Source organism: Haliotis rufescens, unplaced genomic scaffold (genome assembly GCF_023055435.1).
Source record: "Haliotis rufescens isolate VD_foot unplaced genomic scaffold, xgHalRufe1.0.p SCAF_12, whole genome shotgun sequence".
Lineage (NCBI taxonomy): Eukaryota > Metazoa > Mollusca > Gastropoda > Lepetellida > Haliotidae > Haliotis > Haliotis rufescens.
This window is the reverse complement of record NW_025963802.1, coordinates 40512452-40523945: the sequence shown is the minus strand read 5'-3', so window position 1 is coordinate 40523945 and position 11494 is coordinate 40512452.

Sequence of the window (11494 nt, the reverse complement as noted above, 5' to 3'; positions counted from 1 at the left end):
GACCGTCTTCCTCTGCGGCACTCACTCCATGGACCCCAGCTTCCTTCATCACACGGATTCAGATTGCACGCCTTCTTCTCAGCACTCTGGCCAATACAGCTGCAGGTGAAGCAGGAGCGTGTCCTCGTCTGTTGGCCTCCGTCACATCCGCCCCATGTCTGCCAGGTCGTCCACAAACCCATGGGCTGGGTCTCCCTCCAGTGTGTCAGGTTAATCTCATCCAGGGTGCTGCACCACACGCTTGAACAAAAAAAACCTCCACAATTAGCAACTGAGAAAAACACATGGATTCGTGCACCTATTTATCACTACAGTTTTGAGACAATGTTCTTCATGTGACTCTTCATGGTAGTCCGTTCGGAGAGCTCTCTATGCCATTGCTGTCGCCAGTGACAGCTCCCGAGCGGCCTACAACCAAGCAGAAATTGAACTCGCAACCGCCTGGCAAGTAATGACGTTGAATGCTCTTGCCCCTGCTGATTTGTTTTGTTTGTTTGTTTTAGTTTTTGTTTATCAATTCAAAACTCTATTTTATTTCAACTATCATTAATAAGAACGTAAAGGGGGACGATTGGTGCTTTCCAACTGTCTGCAATCCCGAACCAATCTGATGAAATTACTAACGTAAATTCATCTGATAATTATAATTATGCCAGTCGTCAACCTTTCCCAATTCACTAGAATGGCCTTCCCAAAGATACACACCAAAATGTAAATGCTACTTCCTTTGGGGTTAGGGAGGGACAGCTTAAAACTTCTTCAAACAGCCGTCTGACCACAGGTGGCAGAGATGATACCAGGAGGGTAACGAAGGCGTTTGATGTGCTCTTTGGTGAAATAATAAAGGAGTGCATGCATAACGTTACAGGCAGCTTTACTCGAGGTCCCTAAATAAAGCCGGTCTGCATCAACCAGTGCAAGATCCCTACCAACAGGGTAGGAGGACACACGATCATCCAAGTCAACGAGCCTGACCATCAAATCCATCTCTGTCGACTCTTACGACGAGCATAGTAACTGGGGACCAATTCTACACCGGAATTCCTGTGGTTATTTGATAAAGGAAGATGATGGATAATTAATGATTCACTCTCACGGGGGTTTTGGAATAGATAAGGTACCCAGTGTTTCACTGAGATGATAAAGTACCCTATGTTTCGTGCTTGCTATGTCAGCCTTCACTAAGATGATAATGTACCAAGTGTTTCGTGCTTGCCATGTCAGCCTTCATTAAGATGATAATGTACCAACTGTTTCCTTCTTGCCATGTCAGCCTTCACTAAGATGATAATGTACCCAGTGTTTCGTGCTTGTCATGTCAGCCTTCACTAAGATGATAATGTACCCAGTGTTTCGTGCTTGCCATGTCAGCCTTCACTAATAAGATAATGTACCAAGTGTTTCGTGCTTGCCATGTCAGCCTTCACTGAGATGATAATGTACCCAGTGTTTCGTGCTTGCCATGTCAGCCTTCACTGAGATGATAATGTACCCAGTGTTTCGTGCTTGCCATGTCAGCCTTCACTTCGATGATAATGTACCCAGTGTTTCGTGCTTGCCATGTCAGCCTTCACTTCGATGATAATGTACCCAGTGTTTCGTGCTTGCCATGTCAGCCTTCGCTAAGATGATAATGTACAAACTGTTTCGTGCTTGCCATGTCAGCCTTCACTAAGATGATAATGTACTCAGTGTTTCGTGCTTGCCATGTCAGCCTTCACTGAGATGATAATGTACCCAGTGTTTCGTGCTTGCCATGTCAGCCTTCACTGAGATGATAATGTACCCAGTGTTTCGTGCTTGCCATGTCAGCCTTCACTTCGATGATAATGTACCCAGTGTTTCGTGCTTGCCATGTCAGCCTTCACTGAGATGATAATGTACCCAGTGTTTCGTGCTTGCCATGTCAGCCTTCGCTAAGATGATAATGTACAAACTGTTTCGTGCTTGCCATGTCAGCCTTCACTAAGATGATAATGTACTCAGTGTTTCGTGCTTGCCATGTCAGCCTTCACTGAGATGATAATGTACCCAGTGTTTCGTGCTTGCCATGTCAGCCTTCGCTAACATGATTGTTTATCAAGTGTTCGTGATTGCCATGTCAGCCTTCGCTAAGATTATAATGTACCCAGTGTTTCGGCTTGAAATGTCAGCCTTCACTAAGATGATAATGAACCCAGTGGTTCGTGCTTGCAATGTTAGCCTTCACTAGGATGATAATGTACCCAGCGTTTCGTACTTGCCATGTCAGCCTTCACTAAAATGATAATGTACCAAGTGTTTCGTGCTTGCCATGTCAGCCTTCACTGAGATGATAATGTACCCAGTGTTTCGTGCTTGCCATGTCAGCCTTCACTAAGATGATAATGTACCCAGTGTTTCGTGCTTGCCATGTCAGCCTTCACTAAGATGATAATGTACCAACTGCAATTCTTGTTTTAACCGAGCCCGGGCTGGGGCACATTCTAGTAACACGTGATCAGTGGTTCCAGCCTGATTGCAAGATGAACAAACCTTGTCATACAAGTATATATACAGGTAGGAGGCAGTGTTTATATAGAGGATTAGCTATATGGATGAACAACCTCTCTAACGCAAAATTCTGTAATACACATAAGAGGCGACGTTTCGGTGTGAGGTTCCAGGACTTGCTTGACAACAGTGCCAGAATCTACACTGAAATATCGCTCCTAATTTGTTTTAAAGAAGTTGTTCATCCTCACCTATCACTCATTCATTACATAGCTATGGGTGTATGTAAAGTATATCTGCTGTGAATAATGGTTGTAAGTATTTATGACTTACGCTTCAATCCACACTATAATCACAGCTATATCACGTAAGCCTACAGTCAACATCGCCGACGTACACCAAAGCAAAATATTTCATCTTAGTGAAGGCTGACATGGCAAGCACGACACACTGGGTACATTATCATTTTAGTGAAGGCTGATATGGCAAGCACGAAACACTGGGTACATTATCATCTTAGTGAGGGCTGACATGGCAAACATGAAACAGTGGGTACATTATCATCTCAGTAAAGGCTGACATGGCAAGCACGAAACACTGGGTACATTATCATCTTAGTGAAGGCTGACATGGCAAGCACGAAACACTGGGTACATTATCATCTAAGTGAAGGCTGACATGGCAAGCACGAAACACTGGGTACATTATCATCTCAGTGAAGGCTGACATGGCAAGCACGAAACAGTGGGTACATTATCATCTTAATGAAGGCTGACATGGCAAGCACGAAACACTGGGTACATTATCATCTAAGTGAAGGCTGACATGGCAAGCACGAAACAGTTTGTACATTATCATCTCAGTGAAGGCTGACATGGCAAGCACGAAACACTGGGTACATTATCATCTAAGTGAAGGCTGACATGACAAGCACGAAACAGTGGGTACATTATCATCTCAGTGAAGGCTGACATGGCAAGCCCAAAAACACTGGGTACAGTATCATCTTAGTGAAGGCTGACATGGCAAGCACGAAACACTTGGTACATTATCATCTTAGTGAAGGCTGACACGGCAAGCATGAAACATTGGGTACATTATCATCTTAGTGAAGGCTGACACGGCAAGCATGAAACATTGGGTACATTATCATCTTAGTGAAGGCTGACATGGCAAGCACGAAACACTGGGGACATTATCATTTTAATGAAGGCTGACACGGCAAGCACGAAACACTGGGTACATTATCATCTTAGTGAAGGCTGGCATGACAAGCACGAAACACTGGGTACATTATCATTTTAGTGAGGGCTGACATGGCAAGCACGAAACACTGGGTACATTATCATCTTAGTGAAGGCTGACATGGCAAGCACGAAACACTGGGTACATTATCATCTTAGTGAAGGCTGACACGGCAAGCACGAAACACTGGGTACATTATTATTTTAATGAAGGCTGACATGGCAAGCACGAAACACTGGGTACATCATTAATTATCCAGCATCTTCCTTTATCAAATAACCATATGAATTCCGGTGTAGAATTGGTCCTCAGTTACTATGCTTGTCCAGAAATATTAAATGGGTCAGATCAAGCGATATCTTCTCGGTGATATCAATGAAATAAAACTGCATAACAATGCTTTGCAGACCATTGTGACACTCAATACTGATTACTACTGTTCAACTGACAGAGTGAGTAGGACGATGATCGATGATAAATATAGTCACTCGGGTGAGACTCCATGTATTCTACAACTGTAGAATGTACGGGGAAGCTTCTGCCACAGTGGGCATCATCATCGTGAGGGGCGGTCGGGTAAGCCTAGTGGTTAAGGCGTTTAATCGTCACGCCGAAGACCCGGGTTCGATTCCCGACATGGGTACAATGTGTGAAGCCCATTTCTGGTGTCCCCCGCCGTGATATTGCTGGAATATTGCTAAAAGCGGCGTAAAACCATACTCACTCACTCACTCCTCATCGTGAAATCGTTTGTTGCAGAATCCAAAGTTTCATTACCCAAATGAATGCAATGAGTCAAACCCGGTTTTCTTGCACGGTCGTGATGAGACTAGAGTTTTGAAAAAAGCGTCGTAAAATTTGTTTATCCGCCCATTATGTATTTTATAGCATATCAAGCCATATATTGTTGACACATATCTCATTAATATGTAAAATGAATTAATAACAGTAAACCCACGGAAACATCACATCCCTGAATTTAGTATGTAGATGTCACAAAGAGCGTTTGAGTAGCGCAGAGATATCAGATTCATTACAGTACACGCAACTGTATTTTTTATTTTTGTTGTTGTTGTAGTTGTTTAACGCCGTACTCAGTAAAATTCAAGCTATATGACGGCGGTCTGTAAACAATTGAATCTGGACCAGGCAAACCAGTGATTAATATCATGAGCATCGATCCACGCAATTGGGATCGATGACATGCATCAACCAAGTCAGCGAGCCTGACCACCCGATCTCGTTAGTCGCCTTTTACGGCAAGCATGGGTTGCTGAAGACCTATTCTATCCCAACTGTAAAAACATAGTTGTATCATAATGCTGTATCGATGTGTTCCATTGGGTAAATGTAACAGCTTTTACTTTCTAAGAAAGACATAATTATCCCAATTTGTGATACCCATCTCTTAGGCGTGAAGTCATGGAGCATTTTATTACGCTTGATTCACTAGATAGACAGTCATAAAGGATGGACTCAAAGCTAGACCTGCATCGCGTCAAGCTTTTTACCCACATCAAGCTGATACGTCGTGAAATTATGCTGCGTTTAACAATACTCACTCCCTCCCTCAATCAGCCTTACAACAGGGGTCCCTTGTTTGAATATGATTCCCCTTATAATGTTGAAGTTAAACTAATGAACTAGTATGCTTACGCATATCCTTTGATGAAAGCGTTCTTCTGAATCTTGTAGGTGTCCGTATTGTCGCACACTACCCTGGACAGACCAGCTTTCCGGATCTCATTCAGCTGGTCTGCACAAATTGAGAACATTCGTCAACACAAATCCGTCTGATTTGTAGAAGGGAGTTGATCATGAGTGCAGAGGGTGGCATATTGTAGAGGAGAGTTGAGTGCAGAGGGTGGCATATTGTAGAGGAGTGTTGAGAGCAGAGGATGGCATATTGTAGAGGAGAGTTGAGAGCAGAGGGTGACATATTGCAGAGGAGTGTTGAGCGCAGAGCGTTGCATACTGTAGAGGAGAGTGTAATTGGGTTCTTAAGTGAGACGATGTAAATATGTCACAATGCTCCGGAGTAGAAAACACGCTGTACAGCATGAGGCATTTCGCGGAAACATACACACATATCTATCAGGTTCAAAACACATTCACTGGGTTTGTGCAACAACTTACATTGCGTGAATTTGACATTTGCGTTGTCCTCTTCAAACCAGAATCGGTCTCCTTCTTTCAGGGCCTGGAACTGCGTCGCCAGGAGACAGGTAAAGGTCGGTCCAACCATTCCTCCGGACACTGGCTTCTCCGACAGAGCCCCTGGGAATAGGTCGATGTCGTCAATATGTCTGGGGAGAGTCATGGAAAATTAATGACCATCTGGTTGATGCAATGAGCATTTCCCCCTCTTTGAGGGCCAACTGATATCCTCGCTGGAGTTTCACAGAAGCATTACCATTCCAACATAACATTCCGTTGACTCTCCAACAGTGTTCCAGGAGATGGTTGATATTGTGACTTCGTGTGCCGTCAGGGTACGATGACACCCAGTCAGAAATTTAGCCTTCTTACGGCAAAACATAGCAAGCAAGAGTGTTGGGGACGTGTTCTAATCTTGGTCACCAGAAGTAAACATTCAGATCAAGCAGAGTATTGCGTAGTAAGTCATTGACTATGTTGTGTTGGATACACAGGTGGTCAAAGGCGCCTCAAGAAGTCTGTAAGCCCATATCTAGTGCTACCGGGTTTAATCAAAGTGGTTAACGTCAATGACCTTCGTCCGAATTTCATCCCACATTTAGCTTAAACGGCTTGATCCAATTCAAGTTGGGCTCGTGTTCAAAGATACGTTTAATCCAGCTCGCTTACCTCCTCCCCAACCCACTCACACTCCATATACCCGTACTCACCTGTACACGTCTTTCAGGTGACCAGCAGCCTTTGCCGTGTGGGTTATGTAGGCTCATCCAGAGAATGGTGTAGCTTCTGGAATGTTACAGTACTTCCTCCACTTGGTGTAAGATGGAAGTCCGTGGTCTCTTCCCCTCTTGATGTTGAGAGCAGCCAAGTCCATGCTTTTCCCATTACTGTCAGCAAACAGGTTGTCGGTGAGATCCTGCGATAGCTTGTAGTCCGAATCATGCATGTCGTCCATAGCTAGTCCCCTGATATAATGATCCACCTTTCTGTTGGTGACATTAAGAATAAGGGTCGTGTTGCCGAAACTCTCACTTAATTTATCCTTACCGAGGTTGGTGTAGGAAGGACTGAAGCTATTGATGAAGCTTCGAATCATGGAGTGTCCCATTCTGAAAGCCGCCGTAGCGAAGGCGGACCTGATGCTAGCGTCTGTTGTTGTGTTGTAGACGTTGGCGTAAGTAAAGCCTGATACGAGTGTCAAACCATATTTATTCATTTCCTCCTTGCCGAGAATTATAGGCAGATACTCGTCGTATGTGATTACCTAAAAACGACCATGTGAAAACCAGGGTTCATGTTTCGCTGACAAAAATGTTGATGGAATATTTTTTCAAAACAATTGTTCATGCTCTAAGGCACAAGGAAACGTCTAGTTTGGTCTTTAAAAGGGTACACTTTTGTAGCTGTGTTAGTAATTATAAAGAGTATTTACAACTTCTGGAAATGTTTCTTGGAAACAAACATGTGTTCTGCAGTCTGATTGGAGATCGATCGGACCCTAACTTCTGGAAATATACTGTTTCTGATACCCCTTTTAGCAGTAAGGGTGCCGCCATGGCATTTGGCAAGCCAACAATTATAAAATAGATATTTTTATACTTAACCCTAAGTAAACACCTCAGTGGAGCCTGGTTATCTAAATAAGGGTACCGTATTCGACGTAATAAGCGCCCCGCTCTAATAAGCGCCCACGGCAATCTTTGCTAATATATTGGTAAGTGAACAATCCCAATTAGCACCCCTTCCGATTGATCAATGTACGCAAGACTTATGTATTCGTGTATAATACACACTCATGTGTTATATGCACCCTTAATTATGGGCAATTTAATTCTGGAAAAATATATCTGTCGTATATAAACACTCAGGCCATTAGCATAAACCACGAAATTTATCTTTCAACTCTGTTTTTTCCACCAAGATAATATTCTAATAAGAGCCCACTATTTCTAATTTTGAGAGCGCCCTGGGCGCTTTTTACGTCTAATTATGGGTATTTTATAGTGTTGTTAAGATCAGATGAACATACTGGTCAGGTAAAAATTTTGACATCGTTCTTTGAAGAGAAGTTTAACCACGCTCAACAAATAAAAAAAAAACGTCAATATCCTGAAAAGTCCTGTGCAAGACATCATGCGCCAGGTGAGGTTCCTGTGCACGATGTGAATACCCATACTTAAAATATCCACTGCCATGATTCAACAATGCATCTGTTCTCCAACCCTACGAACAACTCTGAGCCAACCAACACCCACAGTCAGATTGAAAATCACTTCGTAAGTGAAAAGCGTGTTACGTTCCACTGTTGGCATTGTCCATAACAATGTGTGGGTATCCCCTCAATACAAACAGAATAACACTTGCTGAGTAAATGAAATATATAGAGGTTATCACGCGAGTGTGTTTGGGGATGGTAAATATCCTGCATTAGGAATAAACACTGTATTTAGCGAGCCATAGTGTTTATTCTTAATACAGGATATTTACCATCCCCAAACACACAAGCGTGATAACCTCTTTATCATATCATGTCATTCTTTAATTCTTTCCTTCAAAATCGCTTTCCCTCTCACAAACATTATCTAAACATTGCGACTTTTCCTGGAATGCGTGCATTAATAGTTATTACGTCACAGGGTAAGTGATGTGTCAGTCGGACAGTGACAGTAGCCAATGTAGTTCCAACTGAAACCTGTTTCACAACAGTGGCGAAGCAACATATACACAAAACAACAATTGTTTTAATTGCCTTTCGCGGCAATCCATCGGTATGTCCGCCAGAGTAACTGCCCTTTGTCAAAGGGAGGCTACTCTAACCCTAGTCTATGAGACGTCACGGGCACGGTCAGACGCTGTTGACAGTCGGTCTGTCCTGTCATAACATTAAGAAGTGTAGTCAGATGTACACACAGCCACAAAACCAAACAAGGTAACAGTTCAAACATATTTCGGCCAAACCTAACTATTTAAATTTGTGCAGAGGTCTACAGGCACAGATATAGCTACTGATCCCGCTTGGCTAGGCCTCGTGCCCTCGCAAAATTGTTTCGAAATTTATATCTCCAAAGTTGCCAAAACATATGAAATGCCTTAGCTACGTCACAGTTAGACACTGATTTTCAGTATATTAGACTGTTCTTTTGATAATGATAGCAAATATTCCTGATTTATCCAGATTCCCGATGGTTAATTCCGACTCGATCGCCGAATGACGAGTGGGCGACGCAATGTTTGTTTATAAACAGTGAAGGTAGTCCCTACTTGACCTTTATATTTGCATCTCTATCCGCATTTGACCCCAACGGATATCGTTTTTATCCGTTGGTTTATCCTCCCGAGAAACCCACCCATTATATGATAATGAATAAATATGAGTGCTTGATGGATGAGATGTGTTTGTCGTGGATAGGTATGCGTGCCTTTGAATAGGCATGCGTGCGTGATAGATAGGCATGCGTGTGTCATGGATAGATATGCGGCTGTGATGGATGGGCATGTGCGTGATGTATAGGCATGCGTGCGTGATAGATAGGCATGCGTGTGTCATGGATAGATATGCGGCTGTGATGGATAGGCATGTGCGTGATGTAATGCATGCTTCAGTGATGGATAGGCATGTGCTTGATGTATAGGCATGCGTGCGTGACAGATAGGCATGCGTGTGTCATGGATAGATATGCGGTTGTGATGGATAGGCATGTGCGTGATGTATAGGCATGCTTCAGTGATGGATAGGCATGTGCTTGATGTATAGGCATGCGTGCGTGATAGATAGGCATGCGTGTGTCATGGATAGATATGCGGCTGTAATGGATAGGCATGTGCGTGATGTATAGGCATGCTTGAGTGATGGATAGACATGTGCGTGATGTATAGGCATGCTTGAGTGATGGATAGGCATGTGCGTGATGTATAGGCATGTGTGCGTGATGAATAGGCATGTGTGTTATGCATAAGCATAGGCGTAATGGAAAGGTATGTTAGGGTGATGGATAGGCATGTGTGCGTGAGGTGTAGGCATGTGTGCGTTTTTGATAGGCATGTGTGTGTGATGAATAGGCATGTGCTTGATGAATAGGCATGTGCGTTATGCATAAGCATAGGCTGGTCGGCTAGGCATGTGTGCGTGATGGCTAGGCATGTGTGCGTTTTTGATAGGCATGTGTGTAATGGATAGGCATGTGTGAGTGATATGTAGGCATGTGTGCGTTTTTGATAGGCATGTGTGTGATGGATAGGCATGTGTGCGTTATGGATAGGCATGTGTGTGAGGGCTAGGCATGTGTGCGTGATGGCTAGGCATATGCGTTATGCATAAGCATATAGCTGATTGATAGGCATGTGTGAGTGATAGATAGGCATGAGTGTGTCATGAATAGATATGCTGACCTGATGAATAGGCATGTGCGTGATGAATAGAAATGTGAATGATGGGTAGGCATGCTTGCGTGATGGATAGGCATGTGTGCGTGAAGGATAGGCATGTGCTTGCTGGAAAGGCATGTGCGTGATGGTTGGGCATGTCTGCGTGATGGATAGGCATGCTTGCGTGATAACCAAACAAACTCGATTATTTACAGACCGCCGTCATATAGCTGGAATATTGCTTAGTGCAGCGTTAAACAACAAACCAACATCAGCCAGGTGAGGCAGAACGGCCTTCCTTTCCGTTGAAACTGCCACCTGGCAATATATAGTGGACAGTAGCTTAACGTTCCCTCCCTTCCCAGAGTATCAACTCTTGCTATTTCAGCTCATTCTGGGCTGTTTTTGTCAATCCAGCAGACTGTAACGGCGGAACCCTCGGGGCAGATGCACGGTTTCTGGTTTGTTAATAAGGCGTATATAGGGCTCATTGATGCAGGTCCCCTCATTTGATATTCAATATATATGTAGGAGTTTGGCCGAGTTGTCGATGATGGTGCCCCTCGCTATTATTCATCTCATGTCATTGGTTTGGCAGGCTGAACGCTTGCCTGCTACCGGTACTGTTTGTGTGTTGTTTTACGCCGCACTATTCCTGCTATATGACGGCATTTGGTGTACGATGACATGTATCAACCAATTTAGCGAGTCTTTTACAACAAGCATAGTCGCCTTTTACGGCAAGCATGGGTTGCTGAAGACCTATTCTACCCCGGATCTTCACGTGTCTGCTATCGTTCTGCTAGCCACCACCTAAGGGAGGTGGCCTTTGGGTGGCTTTCCTCTCGGGTGGGGTACCTGTATTTGCCGTTGGGGTTCGGGTCCAAACTATTTGCATTCCCAATCAGCATTAAACCGTGCCCAGATGTCTTTATACAGTTCAGTAGTTTATATTTTGCAGCGTATTACAATAATCTCGCACATGGCAGAGATGCATTACAATAAGATTGTAATGGTGGTGACATTATGGAATATTACTGCCACGGTAGTGATGTATACGATACTCCAGCAATGGTTCGGAAGTATTACAATGATACAGCAACGATAGTTACGGGTTACAGTAATACAGCAACGATAGTTATGGGTTACAGTGATACAGCAACGATAGTTACGGGTCACAGTAACACAGCAACGATAGTTACGGGTTACAGTAATACAGCAACGATAGTTACGGGTTACAGTAATACAGCAACGA